We start from the raw sequence: 21,519 nt of genomic DNA, 5'->3' as shown, positions 1-21,519 counted from the left end.
GTTTATGTCCCCGTAACTTAGCGGTTCGGCCAAAGAGACCGATAGAATAAGTACTAGGCTTCCAAAAAAGAATAAGTCCTGGAGTCGATTTGCTCGACTAAAGGCGGTGCTCCAGCATGGCCGCAGTCAAATGACTGAAACAAGTAAAAGAGTAAAAGAGTAAAAGAGTAGGGCCATTGCTTCCGTAAAGTAAATCACATAGGCAACATACTGAGTATATCTATTGTCTGTTGGTATATATAGAGTGTGCTTACTCTCTGTAGTAATCTTCAGAAACAGAGTTGATGTTTTCAACCATCATATTGCAGACTCTACTTCAGAATATTAGACTGCTGGTTCCCATATATGCACCCTTTACTACATGAATATACACATGCATGTATATTTATCTATACATGTTTGTATATTAATATTTCATGTGTGTTAATATTAGTAGAACATCTATTATATAACTAACAAGATTATGAAACAGCTGTAGACATATGGTATAAACTTCTACTTTCTCATCACTTCTCTTCTCTATTTTATGTATGTATGTATGTACGTATGTATGTATGTATCTATGTATGTAACAGTCCAGCCTATGACATAGCTCAGAGCAGACTATAAACATTTGATGTAATAAACATATTTAAGCATTCTACCAAACGTATTGAGTTGTATATTAGATGTTTCCACCATGTAAAAGATTTTGTAGGGTTTCATACATACGCGCGCGCGCACATACACACACACACACACGCACGCACACACACACACACATTATGCATGTGTGTGTTTATTAGTTTATTGAAGTGGATGACTTAAATCCACTTAGGATTCCATATGTTCTATTACATTCCAAAACTGATACCTGAGTCGAAAATTTGTGTTATTCACTGATAACTCAATATTACAAGTTTGTTGAGCTACTGTACAGATACATAGAATTCTTTGTTATTGTACTCATTTCTACGATTATTTTTTCACCTGTTGATATGTTATGTTCCTTTCAGTTCTTTGATACATTAATTTGACAATCTGTATATTAGTTTAATAGCTGTTCATGTAACATTTTAAGTTAAAAACATTGGGTTGCCAGATAAATTCGTTTATTTTCCATCTAATTTAATCCTTATTTATCATCAACAATTTTAACAAGTCAGTCCAAATATATTCTCCTTCATTTCTACAGCTTCTTCCCAAAGTTTCACTCGCTTGTCAATGCTTTAACGGTAGAAATCACAATCTAGACCCAATAATTCATCGAACCGCGTTTTCATTGTTGTTGAACGAAACGCCTCTGTGATCATCTGATCATTTGAGGACACTATTTCAGGAAAATATAGTGGGTAAATCTTCCCAAATGAGCTCTTAAATAGCATTTTTTTGGTCAAATTTGTGGGTGGGAGCGAGCACTGTCGTGTTGTAAATGCTAGCTGTGTCGCCGGTCGGATTGTTTGGACCTTACTCATTGAGTGAAGGTGACGAGTGACGGTATCAAGAGAGCATCCCATCTACAGGGCTAATTCCTTAATGGATTGGCGCGGAATCCTCGAGGATAAGCTCATTCAATCAACCCTCATTGAACTGAACCAGTCAGCCAGAATGCGGAAAGTCTGTGAGGTTGAATTTCTCCTGCTTGAAATGTGAAAACCATTTCTGTGTTGTTCTTTCGGTAATAGTGTCTCCCTGTACACAGCACAAATGTTTGGAACGGCTTTGATAGCTTTGAAACATTGATTCAAAGCGAAAAGAATCAGATAGGAGGTGTCGAAATTGTTTTTTTTTTCTTTTTTGTTTACTTGGCACCCAGTCGTCATATGTTTGAAAAAATGTAAAATTTATTTAAATTTCAAACAGATGGAAAACAGAACTACGAGAAAAACATAAACACATACAATAAAAATATTTTTACAACCCATTATCTACCAGTTATCTATTACATCTATCTTTCAAACTTCTGAATAGCCAAAAATTATCATTATCATTATACACAGTTCATCTTTTCTCATAATACTTCTGAGGAAGAGGTTAACACAAAGTGATTATGTAAAATAATATTTACATGATCATAATGTAGTTGTCATTGAAACGTGTGAAAAGATCTTATTTGTAAATAATTTCACACTATATTCTCCACTAGTAAATATATATAAATACGCGCGCACACTCACATATTTATGTATGTAGTATATATATATATATATATATATATATATATATATATATATATATATATATATATATATATATATATATATATATATATATAAGTATAATTCTCTTGAAACCATGAATACATAAATAATAATACAAACACTCAAGCACTTATAACCATAGATTGAAATACAGACAAAAGTGGTAATAAATACAATGTCATGGGTAATCATGCACATACTAATAATATATAAGTCTAAAAAAAGTTCATGCACCGAAGTAAAGGTTCATTATTTTCTGAATATCTTCTGTATCAGCCATAATATTACAATCGTCAGCACTCAAATCGCGAACAAGAATTATAAAGGTCTTTGATTTAGTTTTGAGATGACTCAGATTAAAAGTTTACCTGTTGTGAGATAGCGAACAAATATATCAAGATCACAATGCTTAAATGCACGAGTAATCATAACGGCAAAGTAAATGTAGGATAGTCAAATATGAATTTGCTTATCTATATGCGTATAAATATCAATTTAGTTAACACGTAATCCTTCTTTGCATGTTATTTATTTAATCTAAATATTTGTTCATTTTAGTTCTTTTTGTTTAATTGTAATCCATCTAACATTTGTTTCTAGAATATATACTTTACTTCATACAACTTTTTCCCCTTATTTCTAATTTATAAAGCAGTTTCCTACCCTTTAGTGAGTAGATGTTTTATTTATATACTTTGCATGAATTTTTAACTTGTTTTTCGTGTTGTATTAAGATTTTACCTCCACCAACCGTTTATCTTTTAAGTACACATCTACAGATTCTGTAACTTCTCTGAATAATATGCTTGGATATTATATGGTAGGCCCTTGTAGCCAATAAATGAACCATTTTAATTATTATTACTATTGACAGAGTTCACAGGGAAAAATCATTGATTTATATTCATCTTTGTTGCACGGTACAGGTATGTCGTGAAAAAGCAAAGGTGATCCAAGACCAAGTGGGATCGAGTGATATTTGCGTAGACATCCAGGTCCAGGTTACCTCAAAGACGACAAGTTCTCCCGCAGTTACACTACATTGTGGAGCGGACACAAGGTCAATATGATGAGTGCAACAAAGCAGAAAACCCAACTGTATGTGTAAAACAAAGAGCCACTTTAGGGTCTTCTGTCCTGAGTAGAAAAAAAGAGAAGGTAAGAAAAGATTATGGAAGACCACAGCAAAGGCAGCACCGACAACAGCAATTTTCTGAACTTCAGTTCAGAAAATTGCTGTTGTCGGTGTTCCCTCCGAGGATAGCAAGAGAAGTAAAAAAATAAAAACCACTTTAGTCTCAATACCATAGGTATTTGCGGCCGAAAAATTAGGGCACCGAGGAACCAAGAGATTCTTCTTCTTCTTCTTCTTCTTCTTCTTCTTCTTCTTCTTCTTCTTCTTCTTCTTCTTCTTCTTCTTCTTCTTCTTCTTCTTCTTCTTCTTCTTCTTCTTCTTCTTCTTCTTCTTCTTCTTCTTCTTCTTCTTCAGCACAAAGCCACTCTGAACTACGGAGGGAAGCTGAAGAAATATGGTCATCCTTCGGGTACTGTAAACAAAACTTAAAGAAGGCGAAAATAGAACGAGTCAAGGATAGAGGCAAGTCGGATGCTGAAAGTCTACTAACAAGTCTCGCCTAACGGCTTGGAGTGCATAAATTTCACAGTTGATCGAATTAATAGTGAAACTCTCGTGAAACTGTTGAATAACCCAAAGAGAAAAGCGAAGGATTCTATCATGATAGAAAAGAAGATAGCGGATGAGTAAACTGAAACTTTAAATAAATGACTGTTAAAAACCAAACCAACAATCTATCTCTAGAGCTAAGAAAGCAATCTTCCGATGATACCGGGTTTTCCCCGGTTCGGGTAAAGGTGGGAAATTCCTCGGAAGTTTCTGTTTATAATAAGGTGTCTTGGCAAAGTGGGGTTTGGTGTAGTAGGGTGCCATGATTCAACGTAGGTTACGACTTCTCACTTCTTTGTGAATGGTTTGCCTTAATTTGTTTTGCATATTGAGAGTCCTTTCAGTTTAGATTCGTTCAAAGAAATAAGGTTTGTCCTAATAGGTTAGTATTTTGTTTTTCTATAGACAGATGTTGATTTAATTTAACTTAAATTATTACTTTTCATTTATGTAATTTATTTAAAGTAATTTAAGATGACTTCTTCTGGGATAGAAGCAGAAGTCGCTGGCCACATGTATGTTATCAACAGATATTCTGCAAGTATTTCGAGAATATTGAAACTTTTTTAAAACTTCGACCCGGACTTCAAACAAAAGCAAACAAAACATTATGATTATTCATCTATGCACAGTTATGCAAAAGATTATCATTGACATTTTGCATCACAAGCATCTATGTAGAGTTTGACAAAATTTCAACAATGAAGGTAATAACAAACACAGCACATCCTTTTCAAAATGATGCAGGAAAGAAAATTATCTTTATACCTCTTCTTTGCCTCGATGAGAATATCGAAAAAAGATTGAGGAGGAAAGTGATTTACTTCTCTATATCTTGAAAACAGAAAAGATTTCCATATGCCTTCAATGGAGCACTTAAAAGAAGTCTGGGCTGATATGTGCCACAATGTGCTCCCACGATCGGGAAGGGGATCTGGTTTTCAAAAAAGCATGAACAAAGCGAGGTGAGAGGTGACGTTGGTACTCCACACATCTTCCCACAATATATGAAAAGACGCAGAACAAGAGTCACAGCTAAAGATAGTTGTTCCGTAGCTCCTCGTCTTATTTTCAGTGTGGTCAGATAAAATGCATGGAGATGACACACAATGACATGTGGTCGCATAGATTTGCATTGACGTGTAATTCTTGATGACTCCTGAAGACCACAGGCTATCTCGGGACTGTATTCTATTGTAAAGGCAAAAACAATCAGAGTAATGAAGCAAGACAGAAAAATCAAGTTGTTGCATGTCCAAGCAATAAGATCCACTTGAGAACATCCTATCCAGAAGAGGAGTAACTAGAGCAGTGGGTAAATAACAGAAGCAGTAATAGGCGTCAAAAGCACATGCATCCAGAGCATTGTCGTATGCAGATGCGACAATATCAAAATAATTTTTTTCCTCCCCAGAGCCAGGAGCAGAAGCCTAGAAATTGAAAAGTTCACTTTACTGGTCACACAAGTTGTACCTCTCTATCGTCTTGTGACGATGCTAATAAATGAACAGTGGAGACAAACTTTCGGTGAGAGATCATTGTTATATTAGTGCTTGAACCAAGCATTATAAAATACTTCCTTTCCTCTCCTTGCCTTTATCATTATCAGCAGCAGTATAAGTAGCAGCATTTTTATGTTATGATATATATGCCTTAGAGGGAGAAAAAGGGACAGAGAGATTGAATAAAATGGAAGTACATGCGCGTGTATGTGTGCATGTATGTATGTTTGTTTGTATATATGTGGTGTGGGCAATAACCCAGTGTATTTTTTATCAATCAACACGAACTCACTCCTGACTATCTGCACTTTAAAATTGACATTCGACTTTAAAGAAGTTCATTGGTGCTGGAACTCTAGGTGCTTACCTCCGGTAAAATTGGTAAAAGTAGTTTATAAACCTAGGAAGACGATGAATCAGTCAAGAGAGCGGGAAGGGGACTGACAGTGTGCCAGACACAGACAGACTGAGAGAGGGAAGGGGAATGACTGCGTGCCAGACACAGACAGAGAGAGAGAAGGGGGTTGACTGTCTGCCAGACACAGACAGAGAGAGTGAAGCGGACTGACAGTGAAACGCAAGTTTCAATGTTTCTCAATCGGGGTCCATATGACCCTTGGGGATCCATGTAAGATTTTATTGTTAAAATTCATGTGCAATAAATTGCTTATACTCTACTATATTTTTTTAACACAGTTCCTACTACTTAATTATAAAATTACTGTAGGGTGCTTTTTATGGCATTCTTTCGTTTCAAGCAGCAAAGTTGTGTTTTTTTATTTCTTTATACACATACAAATCCCAGAAAACATTTTTGTCTTCAACAACTGGTACAGGATATATGTATGTATGTATGTATGTATGTATGTATGTATGTATGTATGTATGCATGTATGTATACAGGGGTAAGTCAAAAATTATGTGCACTCCTGTTTTTGTAATCTAACAAAACAAAAGCATTGATTGAAATTTTACATCATTTTCCGATATAATCTCCTTACTTTTCTATGCACTTCTTCCAGCGGTCCTCAAGCTTGTTTATTCTGTAGCAAGTCGATGTCCTCGTAAAGGATGCTTGAGCAATCCAAAGATGTAATGGTCGAAGAGACGAGATCTGGACTACATTCAGCAACTAGAAACTCAATTTTTCAGTAGTGTGGACTGAAAGATGTGATAGTGCGTGAAAGCGTTATATCATTGCTTAGTTCAATAATTTTCTAATTAGCAATTAAATTATAAACAAATACTTATTATGGATACGATTGAGTGTGCACGCGTAATTGATTTAATTGCATACATAGTGAAGGATGGGTAATATTTTTGACACTGAGAGTACATTCTTCAAGAAATCCTTTTTTCAATAAAGCTTTTTAAAATTTCAAACAAAATTTTAGAGGATAAAACAAGAAAGCATAACAACTCTGTAATCCTCCTCCTCCTCCTCAACATCATCATCATCATCATTATCATCATCATCGTTATCATCATCATCATCACCTCACCGAATAACCAGCTATCTTAATGCGTTGTGTGTAGTTAATAACAATATAGGCAAACATAATTCTCATTAAAAACTCTATGGTGTCTCAAATCGCTTTCGGATTTTTCTTGAAAGAAACATATATAATAGGCATTATTATTAGTTTTGCTGACGTTGTCATTGTCGATTGTGCTATCTATATTACTGCAATTTTCTGTGTATCGCACTGCAGTTAGAATAACATTCATTTACACACTCGCGTGCGCGCGCATACACGTATAATGTGTGTGTGTGCCTGTTAGCATGTTTGTATATGTTTATACATATGTATGCATGTCTTCCGTACTTTCTTTCTCTCTATATATATATGTGTGTGTGTGTGTGTGTGTGTGTGTGTACATTTTTGAGGGTGTGTTTACGCCTATTTGTACGCGCGCGTGCGCGCACACACACAAACACAGAGAAAATACATATGTAAAAAGGCGTATAAGCTAAACGGCTTCAGTGTTGGATTAAATAACATTCAGTTGTATTTGTTGTGACTCACCGCGCTCTGAGTTCAAATCCAGCTAAAAATCAACTTTGTCTTCCATGATTTCAAGGTTGATAAAAAAATGTTATCGTTCCAGGGCGAGAAGATCGGCAGCGGCATTGTTAGAACCGGGTGGGGTGTCTTATAGTATTTGTTCTGGCTCTGCGCATTCTATGTTCATGTTCTGCTCTGTCACCGAAAACTGGTAACATTACTGTTAAAATTACGACTGCTACTAATAGCAATTGGAAAAATTGGAAAAATAGCAATTACGACTGCTACTAATAGCAATTGGAAAAACCAATGGAAACAAATTTCCTTGGTTCGATCGAAAGATCAACTTTATCAGATCCTTCCTGAATTTTGTCCATAGTGTCGCCGTTCATATAGTTGACATTACCTGGCTATTCTCCCTAGTGATGTATGTGCGCTTCCATATAGTATCAATACCACGGCCTCAAGACATAGCGGTGCAGTTACCTGACAAAGTCAAAGTCCTGTCTCACCATGTAGACGTAAGAGGAAAGCAAAGAACTGGTGGAAGTTGACCGATGATGCCTTAACTTCTAGAAACTATCTTGAATTTATCACGTATCCTGTTACTAAATTCCAGATGCCTGACGAACCAGATTCATTGCTTGAAAATATACATACGAAGTTTGCTTCCCAACCATATGGTTCTGGGTTACACACACACACGTGCATGTGTGTGTGTGTGTGTGTGTGTGTGTGTGTGTGTGTGTGTGTGTGTGTGTGTGTGTGTATGTGTGTGTGTGTGTGTGTGTGTGTGTGTGTGATGGACTCTCTCGTCGAATACGACGTATAAGCGTTTAACTATTGCCGAATGACCTGCAGAAATGATTTGTTTATAGTGATCTGTGTCGCACATTAGCTCACTCTCTCCATCAAATCGATGCTGCCTGAACAGGTACACGATGTGCCACGTGTCAGGTGTCGAAGTAATCCTAGAGCAACGTGGAGATGAAATGTTTTGCTCAAGAACACAACGTACCACCCAGTCTAGGAATTGAAATCACGATCGCGATATCGTGAGTGCAACACCCTAACCACTAGGCTATTCGTCCTCACACACACACACACACACACACACACACACACATATATATATATATATATATATATATATATATATATAGGAGCATGAAACTAGGTATCAGTATTTTTCGGTCATAACTGATGAAGTATTAGGGTTCTGGTGTTTGTCCTACGTGTACGTTTTGTATCTAATGCATTTTTATTTTTATTATGTGTGTGTGTGTGTGTGCGTGTGTGTGTGTGTATGTGAGTGTGTGTGTGTGTGTGTGTGTGTGTGTGTGTGTGTGTGTGTGTGTGAAGCTAAGTTAAAAGTTATCGCTTTGCTGTAATTTATCAAAACAAATGCAGTGGTTGAAATATTACATCAGTTTCCGACATATTCTCCTTACTTTTCTATGCACTTCTTTTGGCAGTCCTCAAGCTTGTTTAATCCGTAGCAAGTCGATGTCCTCGTAAAGGATGTTTGAGCAATCGAAAGAGGTAATGGTCGAAAGAGACGAAATCTGGACTGTATTTAGAGTGTTCCAGCAACTGGAAACTCAGTTTTTCAAAGGTTTCAATGGTTTGGACAGCTAGGTGTCAGCAATCATTGTTATGCAACAATAATACTTGCTTTGACAATAGACCTCGACGCTTGGTGCGACCAGCATTTCATTGTAGTCTACACTGGTTACTGTAGACTCCTTTTCAGGCCTCCTGATATCCATCTCGCACCGACTTTACGGAAGCAAAGCTTGTCATGAATGATTTCGTATGCAGCACCATGACTAATATGCAGAGAACATGCGAACCAAATTATGATATTTTGAAAGCATTTGGTACACTCTAGTATAGGCCGTTTTGCGTCTCAAAAAACGGTTAGCATCACTTTTTCTGTGAAAGGTTGAGTCTGCAAAACTTTTTCGTAGGCGATTCTTGGTGTTTCGACTCCTTCCTCTTCTTTTGAAATTCTGACTCAAAGTGATGGACCCAGATCTCATTTCCTGTGACTGTCTCCGAAAGACCTTCAATTTCATTGTTGTAGCGGTCGAGTAAGAGTTAACAGATCTTCATGTGATCGCGCTTATGCGCTTTGATAAGCTCTCTTGGTACCCATCTCGCACAGACTTTACGGAAGCAAAGCTTGTCGTAGATTATTCCATATGTAGAACCATGACTAATTTGATGAGAACATGCAAACCAAATTATGATATTTTGAAAGTATTTAATACGTACATTTCAGATCTTGCGTAATATATAATAGGAAATACATCCCCTTACGCAAAACCTTCTTCAGTTCATACATTTCAAAATATGAAGAAATTGATGGTAATATATAGGTGTGTCTGTGGTCAAGCTAGTAAAGTTGACTACTAACTTAGGAAGAAGAATATAGAGAGAGAATATGTATAAAGAAAATGAGAGAGAGAGAGAATAAGAAAGAAAGAGAGAGAGGGAGAGAGAGAGAGAGAGAGAGAGAGAGAGAGAGCAAAGGTGAGAGAAGGAGGGATATACAGAGAGGAAATCGGAGCAGTTTTAATGAGGATATTCTTCAATTCTTCGACTATGGAACTGATAGCTACTATTATCTTTTACTAAGAATGTTCTTTAATTCTTCGATGATGCAACTGGTAACCTGGTAACTACTAATATCCTTCATTAAGGATATTCCTTCATTCTTCATCTCTGAAGACGGCAGAGTTGACCGCTATGGAAAACTTTGCTCAATGACTTATGCAGCATATACACAGCTAATAAAAAAACATATGTACGAGACTTTACGTGCTATTTCTTAATCTCTTATTTACTCTAAATATTCTGCAATTATGTTTAAATTATAAATTACACACTCTAAAGTGATACCATAAGTTTTGCTTGTTCGTTCCTTCTTTCTAACTCACGCGCACGCGCACCCGCAAATATGTCTGCTCAATGATAAACTACTTCTAACCATTCCTTAATAAGCAGCTACAGCATCACCATTGTTGTAGTTTCTGTTCAAGCTGGAGATTTAGTAGTAAATCAAACCGAGCGCTTATAGTACATACCTATTACCTTACGTCATTCGACGGGTTTTTTTTATATGAGGGTACACAAAAGACGGATTTCTTAGTTTCCATCTACCAATTCCACTCACAAGGATTTGGTCGGCCCGAGGCTATAGCAGAAGACACTTGCCCAAGGTGCCATGCAGTGAAACTAAACCCCAAACCATGTGATTGGGAAACAAACTCCTTACCACGCATCCATGCCTATATATAATATATATATATATATATATATATATATATATATATATATATATATATATATATATACACACACATATATATATATATATATATATATATATATATATATATATATATATATATACATATATGTGTATATGTATATATATACATATGTGTGTGTTTATATATGTGTGTGTGTTTATATACATACATACATATATATATATATATATATATATATATATACAGGGAGAATTCACAAAAAAAACAAAAGCCGAAGACAGGTGATGTAGACAACAAACAGATGTATTACTTTAACGCTCGGGAAGTGAAAAAGTCTTTAACGTTTCGAGCCTACGCTCTTCCACAGAAAGGAACACAGAAAGAAACAAGGAGAGAAAATAAAGAATGTGTAGTGGCTAGCGATCTATCACGGCGAATGCCGGACAGAGGGTCACACAGGAGAGCTAGGAAGGAGAGATAATAAACTAGTAGTGATCCCAAAACGAAGGTGCACGTGCGTGTGTATAAGAGAGCATGTGTGTGCGTGTGGAAGAGGGCTGGCGACCTTGACGTGTGCGTGTGTGCATGTGTAGGTGTGTGGATGTGAGGCTGGGAAGTGGTCAGTGCTAGTGTGTGCGTGGTGGTGTGATGTGATGTGATGTGATGCGGTGTTGTATGGTATGTTAGTGTATGGTGGTGGAATGTGGGGGAGGCGAGATTTGGGAAAGCAAGGGTGGAGTGTGGGTTAGGCTGAGGGTGGGATTAGAGGTGGGGCATGTGGGTAGGCTGAGGGTGGGGGTAGAAGGGGTATGTGGGAGTGTGTGTAATGGATGGGGTGGGGTGGGATGAGATGGATAAAGAAGGTGGAGTGGGTTACGAGGGGGATGACGATGAAGGCAGAGGGGGAAGGGAGAAGGTGGGTAGGAGTGAAGAGAAAAGAGGAGAGTGGGGGTGAAGAGAAGAAGTAGGACTCGGAGCAAGAGAGGAGAGGTGGGTGGGAGGAAGTAGGTGTGAGAGAGTGGGGAGAGGGGAGGAGGTTAGATGAAGAGGGGAGGAGGTTAGATGAAGAGGGGAGGAGAGTTGAGCCAATGTGGAGCAAAGGAGCGAAGAGAGAAGATTAATCCCTGTTCACAGCGCAAACGGAAGTCAGGATGGCCCCTGTGCAAGGACAATCCGAACACAGACTGGTGTTGCAAAGAGTGACCGGTAGAGCGGAAATGGCGGGAGACCAGGTTGTCGTTGCCGAGTCGGATGTTTCGAAGGTGTTCCGCGAACCGACATATATATATATATATATATATATATATATATATATATATACAAATATACATATATATATATACGTATAAATATACTTTTTACTTGTCTCAGTCATTTGAATGCGGCCATGCTGGAGCACCGCCTTCAGCCGTGCAAATCAACCCCAGAGATTATCCTTTGTAAGCCTAGTACTTATTCTAACAGTGTCTTTTGCCGAACCGCTAAGTTAGGGGGACGTAAACACACCAGCATCGGTTGTCAAGCGATGTTGGGGGGGGGGGGGGTCAAACACAGACACACAAGTATATGCACATATATACATATACATATATATGCATGTATATATATACATATATACATATATAAATGCATATCCATATACATAGAAATGTGCATACATATATATATATATATATATATATATATATATATATATATATATATATATATATATATATAACTGGTTATATATATATAACTGGTTCTCTAAAATACAAAATACTAGTAACTACAAATTCATACAGATAGATATAGTAGACTACTACTCCTCAATTAACCCCACGATATTAAATAGTGCCCTAATATATGCCAAAATAACTCACAACTAACTAGGGAAGAAATTGATGTAATACTTGAAGCTAGAAAATCTATTATAAGTTTCGATAATAAGCTCTGGGTCCGTAAAGACTCCCCTAACTCCTTCGATATCACCATGGGAGCCCCGGATTCAGCTCAGATAAGTGACTTAGTGGGAATTTATCTGCTCTCCTACATACAGGAGGAATTCCCAGACCTGGAAGTTGGATTATACAGGGACGACGCACTATTTGTAATTAAAAATCCCTCGAATAGGAAACTAGAGATCATTAAGAAAAACTTGCATAAATTCTTCAAAAGATTTGGACTAGCCATTTCTATAGAAAACGAACACACATCCATAAACTATTTAGACGCCAATTGCAACCTAGCCACAGGACTACATGAACCATACATAAAGCCCAATACCAACCTAAAATACATAAACGCATCCAGCAACCACCCACTATTCCTCAAGAGAGGCTTAGCACATAGTATAAGTAATAGGATATCACGCCTCTCTTCTAACCTAGCTATTTTTAATAAGCATAAGGAAACCTACAACATCGCACTACGTAAGGCAGGATTTAACCATAAAATTAAATTCAACGAATCCAATAACCATAAAAAAGACCCAACTAAAAGGAACCTAAACGCTAGAAACACACACACTACTAACACACCAAACACCGCTGGAAGTCACACTAACGATATGAATGACAAAGATAAACATAACATATGTAATAGAAATACAATACGTCCCAAAGCCAAACCACATAACACCAAAAATACCAACAACAATGTAAACACCAATACCAATAATATTAAAAGGACGATTAAGGCTAACAACGAGACGAAACAGAAATACAATAACCACCTGAACAAAACCAATATTAAGCAATACAACGATAAGTTTAGTATAAATGACAGGGAGACCCAGCAGACTAAAAGAAACCATATATCGGGCTCACAAATGCCTAACAATACTAACAGGAAAAAATGAAAAGACGCATATCAAAAATAAACCCAACTATAGAAATAAATTAGATAGCCGGAAAGAAAAATTCACCAGCCTTCCCAATTATGATGGCAGGTTCTATACCAGATATGGCCGTAACAGCAGCAAAAACAATAAGGATACGACCTGGTTGATCATTCCCTATAACATGAACCTCAAATCTAACATAGTCCGCTCGCTAATGAACATAATTGATAAACACCTCAATGTGAACAATAAATACACAGAAATATTTAAGAACAAAATAAGAATAGGCCACAGCCTGACATGTAACTTAGCTACCATAATAGCATCTATTAATAATAAGAAATTAGACGCATTCTATACAGCTAGAAACACCACGAACAACCAAATCAACAACCCCCCAAATAATAGAACTAACTCCAACCCTAATCCAACACCCCTTACTAGGAGGGACGCACACCAAAAAAACAATATGACCACACAACAACACACAGACATAGACACCCCTTACAACCTATGTGGCTGTAGAGACAGGAATAAATGTAATTTCTCTAATAGATGCAAGACAGATAATATAGTTTACCAATGTGACGTACAAACAAACAGCCACACTAAATCTTACATTGGGGCCACGAAAAACCAAATACGTCTTAGATATAATGAGCACCTATCGAGTTTTAAAAACAGAAATAAGGCAAATTCAACAGGGCTTAGTAGGTATATCTGGGAACTAAACGACAATAAGATAGAATATAAACTAAAGTGGCACATACTAAAAGTAGCTAATTCCTATAAGCCAACTAACAGACGCTGTCAGCTCTGTTTAACTGAGTGCCTTGAGATCCTAACGGCTAAGAACGACCTATTAAACAGGAGATATGAATCTAGTCTAATCTGTCTTCACGCTACTAAATACTCATTCTCTAAGTATAATTAAATATATAATACACTACACCTCCTAAGCTAAACTAAATATGCATAAAAGAACTTTCCCTCTAAGTATTATTAATTATAAGTAGATACGAATAAGACCAGAGTTAGCCCCCTTTTCACCTAAATTTAAGGTTGCTTCCCTCAATCATAAAATCACGTGGAGATGAACTTGATTAAAACCGGAATAATGAGCTTAAATAGCACCCATCCTACATCCCCTTACAGGAAGACCAACACAACTTCAACTAAAACGTAAGGCTTGCTTTACCTATCGCTATTATTACGCCACCATATACATTAATATACCCACCAATCACTTCTCCTACATCCCTCGCACCACGAACTCTCAACATACTCCTCAACATTCTGATGAGATCTGCCAAACCATTGGCTAGATTGAAACGTACGTAAATGACTATTACATAACATTCACAATGACTCACTACATAACCTCAACCTCCACAATGACTCATTACATAACCTCCACACAATAAAACAATGGCTAACTAGCCCAACAGAACTGCTTCTTCTCGTATTTGTTGCTCCATTCTCCACATAAATATATATATATATATATATGTGTGTGTGTGTGTGTGTGTGTGTGTGTGTGTGTGTGTGTGTGTGTGTGTGTGTGTGTGTGTGTGTGTGTGTCAGGTCGCTCTCCAGTGCTACTGGTAACATGTAATCCAGTACAACCTGTCGCATGGTCGTGTCGTCGGCGACTAAACTGGCAACCCCATCAGGCTTGCTTGGTGAGGAGGGTGTTGTTGGGCACCCTGCAGGACGAAAAATAAGACCTGACAAAGGGCGGATGAACTCCTGAACAGTCAACGACCATCCAACAAAACGTCTGTAAATATGTGTATATATATGGGTGTATGTATATGTATAAGTGTCTGTAAATATGTATATTTTTTTCATGAATGAGCAACTCCGCATCGGTCACCGAAGTGATATTTGATCACTTTATAGAGTGTCTAAGTGTCGGTTAGGTGTCTGGAATGGGACGGCTTACCTCATGGGCAGGTAGAAGCTCTTTAACTTTGGTTGGTAATCTACCTAGGAGAAGGAATTCTCCCAAACAAAACTGAGGCCTTGGAAGTTCCTGATTTTGTCAATTCTTTTGTCACACTGGTGAAAGTCTTCTTGGGCTAATAAGTGGGGGTACTGCAGTGCAAACTACACCCACTAAAAATTATTCATCTACACAGGTACTTCCTGTACTCCAGATCTTAGTAAAATCATTGAATTGGTTGGTTGGCAAAAACCTAAAGATGCACCTGTAACTTATTCTAAAATGTCTGAAACAAGTTCAGTAAATGGCAAAAAAAGGCTTGGGAACATCAGGGGAACAGGTCTGGCCCGGCAAGTGTCCCAATGTATCACAGGCTGGACCCGGTCGTCATCCTGCCACTGTGGTCAAACAGTCCTCAAGAAAAAGTAAAAGTAAACATCCTTTGAATTTCGGCTGTTGGAATGTTCACACACTTCTTGGTGATAATTTCAACAAGAGGCCGGAAAGGCGTACTTCACTTGTTGCATGTGAGCTTAAAAAATATTCCTTTGATATAGTTGCGCTCTCTGAAACTCGTCTCTCTGGTGAGGGTCAAGTAATTGAACCTACTTATGGATATACTATCTTCTGGAACGGCCTACCTGAGGGTCAGCGTAGAGAATCTGGTGTTGGGTTTGCTCTCAAGAATACATTAGTGTCCTCCATTGCAGAGCTTCCAAGTGATATATCTGACCGGATCATGTCATGCTGTATCAAACTGACAAAAGGTAGGTTTCTTGCCGTTGTCAGTATTTATGCACCAACAATGTCCCATTCTGATGAAACTGTGGGACAGTTTTGACAATCTAGCAAGATTATTGAGGAAAGTACCAATTTTTGACAAGCTGGTCATTGTGGGAGATTTCAATGTTTCATGGCCTGTTTTAGGTCGACATGGGATTGGAAAATGCAATAAAAAAGGAGTAGCTCTCTTGACGTTTTGTACTGAGAATAATCCGGTTGTCACCAACACTCTGTTTAAGCAGAAAAATAAATATAAAACCACCTGGATGCACCCAAGATCTAAGAACTGGCATCTTATAGATTATATTCTGATTAGGAAACGTGATATGAAAGACGTTTCTAGCGTTCGGGTCATGAGAGGGGCAGAGAGTTGGACTGACCATCATCTAGTGCGTGGCAAAATAGATTTTTCGATAATGCCTAAAAATCGATAGTCTGGTCCTAAGGTACCCAAAAAGTTAAATGTCGCAAACTTTAAATTATCAAGCAACTTGCAAAGATTCCACGATGCTATAGAAAGTATTAATCTTGACCCAAACAATCTATGGGAAGATTTCAAAACAACAGTATTTCAAGCTGCAAGTTCGTCAGTGGAATTTAAATCTCATAAATCCAGAGATTGGTTCTCAGATAGATCAGCAGAAATTCATGATCTACTTTTAGAAAAACAAAACTTAGGCAATACACTGCTCTCTCAGTCCTTGAATCCCAACGCAAACGAAATTTACGGAAAGTTGAAAAGGAGAGTGCAAACTGCTCTAAGGAAAATTAAACAGGAATGGTGGGATGATAGGGCAAAAGGTGCACAAGAAGTAGCTGATTGAAATGATGCCAGGGGTTTGTATTCTTATGTTAGGGATGTATATGGTCCAAAATCTTCAATAGCTCCAGTAAGAACAGAAGATGGATGTTTTCTTCTGACTGACACCACTTCTAATCATAAGCGTTGGGTAGAACACTTTTCTGCACTTTTGAATAGACCATCATCCGTTAACATGAGGATGATAGAAAAAAATTGAACAACTTCCAGTTTAGAAGAGATGGCATTTGAACCAACTCTAAATGACATTTATTTGGCTGTGAATAAGCTGAATAACAACAAGTCTCCAGGATCTGATGGAATCTGTGCAGAAGTCTTGAAATATGGGGGTGACAAAATGTTTGAACTCTTAGATATTTTGATTTATCACTGTTGGAGAAGTGAGAAAGTGCCTCAAGACTGGATTGATGCCATTCTTGTCTAAATCGGGGCCAAAGGATCTGTGTGGTAATTTTCGTGGGATTTCCCTTTTTTATCTGTGGTTGGAAAGGTGCTCGCCCGCATTTTGTTAGAACGTTTAAATAGCTTTATACATCCAAATATAGTGTCTGAGTCTCAGTGTGGTCTTCGTTCCTCCAGGGACACAGCTGATTCTGTCGTTACTGTCAGACAATTACAAGAGAATTGCATTGAACAGAATTTTGCTCTGTACCATTGCTTTGTTGATTTGAGCAAAGCATTCGATACTGTTAATCGAAGTGCTCTGTGGCTAATTCTGGGGGAAATAGGTTGCCCAGAAAAGTTTATAAACATGGTGAGGGCTTTGCATCAGGATATTAGAGCTAGGGTTAATTTTGGTGGTAGGCTTTCTGAATCTTTTGCTGTGGAAAATGGAGTAAAGCAGGTAGACCTTGATGCACCCACTCTCTTTGCAATATACTTTGCCGTTGTGGTGTCACATTTCTTTCAAAACTCTGAGGAGGGTATCTACATAAAATATATAACAAAGGGGAATGTTTTTAATTTGACCCGACTGAAGTTTAAAACTTCACTTATTAGGGAACTTTTGTATGCTGACGATTGCGATCTTGTCAGTCATTCTGAAACGGGTCTGCAATCCCTTGTATCTGCATTTGACGCAGGTTGTAATGATTTTGGCCTGACCATCAATCTGAAAAAAACAGTTGTAATGTATCAACCTGTGTATGGTGCTGTTTGTAACCCCCTAAAATTTTTGTTAACGGAAAGTTACTTGAGGTTATCAATTCACTTGTCTACCTGGGAAGCTCTATTCAAGATGATGGAAATCTTGATACGGAAATACACCTGCGAATTCAAAGGGCAGCAAAAGCATTTGGTGGCTTGGAGTCGCGCGTCTGACGCCAGCGACATAAATAACAATACAAAGCTGGCTCTTTACAAATCATTTGTCTTACCATCCCTATTGTATTCCTGTGAAACTTGGACTTGTTATGAAAGGCATTTTAAACTGTTAGAACAATTCCACCAAAAATGCCTTCGTCATATTTTTAAAATTAAATGGAATTCTTTTACTCCAAACACAGATATCCTTGCATCTGCAGGCATCCCCTCAAAGCTATGATTTTGAGGAACCAATTGAGATGGTGTGGCCATATTGTTCGAATGGCAGATGAACGCATGCCGAAACAGTTGTTTTATGGTGTGCTTGCAGAAGGGAAACGCTATCGGCATAAACCTAAAAAAAGGTTTAAAGATGGCATAAGGACTACTATGAAGTCACTTGGAATGGTCCCAGAAGATATAGAAACCCTCGCTTCAGATCGAGTTAGATGGTGAACAAAAGTGTGGAATGGAATGAAAGCGTTTGAAGAGGCCAGGATAACGCAAGCAAGACTCAAAAGATATTTAAGGAAGAATGTTAAGATCGAGAAGGTGAATGACAAGGACCTTTTTGTGTGCACAGTCTGTGACAGACCATGCCTGTCTTTGGCTGGCCTCAAATCTCACCTGCGAACCCATGGAAAACAAACTTCAACCAACTATTCTGACTATATGTCTGTGCACACGTTTGAATGTGGTGTATGCCAGAGGGCTTGCAAATCCAATGGGGGTCTTAAAAGACATGTTAGGATCCACAATGAGCAGAACTTAACTGCAGGTATTGGTAGTAGAAATCAGAGGTGCAAACTGTGTGGGTGTTTTTTCAAAACATTGTCTGGTTTAAAAAGCCACATCAGACGCCAAGAAAGGGCTAAGGTATAGGTACAGGAGGTGGTCAAACTCTGTGTAAGGAGTAGACAACCACTATATATATATATATATATGTATATATATATATGTATATATATATATATATATATATATATATATATATATATATATATATATATATATATATATATATATATATATATATATATAACATGTATATATACATGTATATACATATACATTTATATATATATATATATATATATATATATATATATATATTTATATATATATATATATATATATATATATATATATATATATATATATATATATTCATATATATATCCCCCATCCTTTTCTCTAATTCTCTTTTTCTCCCCTTCACCGTTTTCCATCTGACTCTCTCTCTCTCTCCCTCTTTCTCTTTTTTCTCTCTCTTTGCTCACACGTGACCATCGTCCATCGTTCTTTTCCTCACGTGATTATCTTTCTTTTCCTTCAGGACTATCCTAAGGACTGGACGTATTCTATCTTTCTCTCTCTCTCTCTACTATCTCATCCCTTTTCAAAGAAAATATTTCTCTAGCGTTCGCTGTTTTACCCTCGTTCTGGTCTAACGATCCTCCATGTTTGTTTTCGTTCGGTTTCCTTGTATGTCTCCACTTTCCTGTTTTTGTTCCCAACTTCGACCCTCCATAAATCCAAAATTTTATTTTGGCATTTATGGGAGCAACTGTCATCGATGATTCATATTGTCGTTCAATGCTCGAAATGAGGAGCAGATGGACAGCCGACAACTGATGAAAGGTCGTTCTTTGTGTTACTTGTCCTATTTTCCATTTGTTTCTATCGTTGTTTGCGTATTGATGTCATTTGTTTTCGTATTTCATATTCTTTACTGCTCTCTCTGTTTATTTCAGTGATCCTTTCTGTTAAAGAGCATAGGTTCCAAACGTAAAAGACATTCTCACTTCACAAACGTTAAACTAATACATCTCTTTGTTTACACACCCATCTTCGTCTTTTGTTTTGTTTGCTTTTTGTAAACTCTAACTATATATATTTACATATCAATACATATTTATATACATACATATATATATATGCACATATATATATATATATATATGCATATATATATATGTACATATATATACATATATATATATATATATATATATATATATATATATATATATATATATATATATATATATATATATATATATATATACATATATATATATACATATACAAATATATATTTATATACATATATATCTATATACATATATATATACCTATATATATATATATATACATATACAAATATATATCTATATACATATATATCTATATACATATATATATCTATATATACTGACCACTAGCCCCGGAAGCTTCTTTATTCTCTCTGTTTATTTCCTCGTGTTCCTTTCTTTTGAAATCTTTCTCATCTTCCTGACCGTTAAACTAATACACCTGTTTCTTGCTTATACACTTGTCTTCGGCTTTTGTTTTTCTGTACATTCAGACTATAAATATAGGACGGAACCTCTCATCCCCCAGGAACCATGGATTAGTATTAAGGACCATAAGAAAGGATTCCCAGAGAACATACAAGTGAGGCTTATACGCCCAACTAAGTCAGACAAAGGCAGACTGAGTAAGACTATCCTAGACGGAGTAATTCCACGAATTAAACCTCACATCCCACTCAGCATATGGGTCAATACTGAGGACGTTTTGAAATGGTTCAACTCTATCCAGTGTAAGAAAGACTTTTCTTTTATACAATTCGATATATCAAATTACTATGCAAGCATTTCCCCTATCCTATTAAATAAGTCCCTGATTTATGCTCGTAACCCCTCCCTTATAGATAGAGAAAAAATAGATATCATGCTCTTAGCTAGGAAAACTATAATTAAATTCGAGGGTAAACTTTGGACCAGGTCGGACACCCCTGATAACTTCAATGTGGCTATGGGCTCGAGCGACTCAGCTTAGGTAACTGACTTAGTCGGAGCCTTTCTACTGAAGAGGCTATTCTCGGAGGTACCAGACCTCCAGGGGGATCTATACAGAGACGATGCTCTATTCATTTACCCTACCAATAACAAGAACACCCTAGAAAGAGTTAGGAAAAAGATTAGACACTTCTTTAAATCCTTTAACTTAAAACTTGAATTTATGACTAACTCTAAGATTGTTAATTTTTTAGATGCTACACTAGACTTAGATGAAGGACTCCACCACCCGTTCAGGAAACCAGAAGAAACCACTAGTTACATTAACACGCTTTCCAATCACCCCCCCCCCCTCTATAATTAACACAACCGTCCAGGCTGTTTCGGACAGACT

Source organism: Octopus bimaculoides, chromosome 1, assembly GCF_046866305.1.
Source record: "Octopus bimaculoides isolate indiv1 chromosome 1, ASM4686630v1, whole genome shotgun sequence".
Lineage (NCBI taxonomy): Eukaryota > Metazoa > Mollusca > Cephalopoda > Octopoda > Octopodidae > Octopus > Octopus bimaculoides.
Note: the sequence above shows the minus strand (reverse complement) of the source record.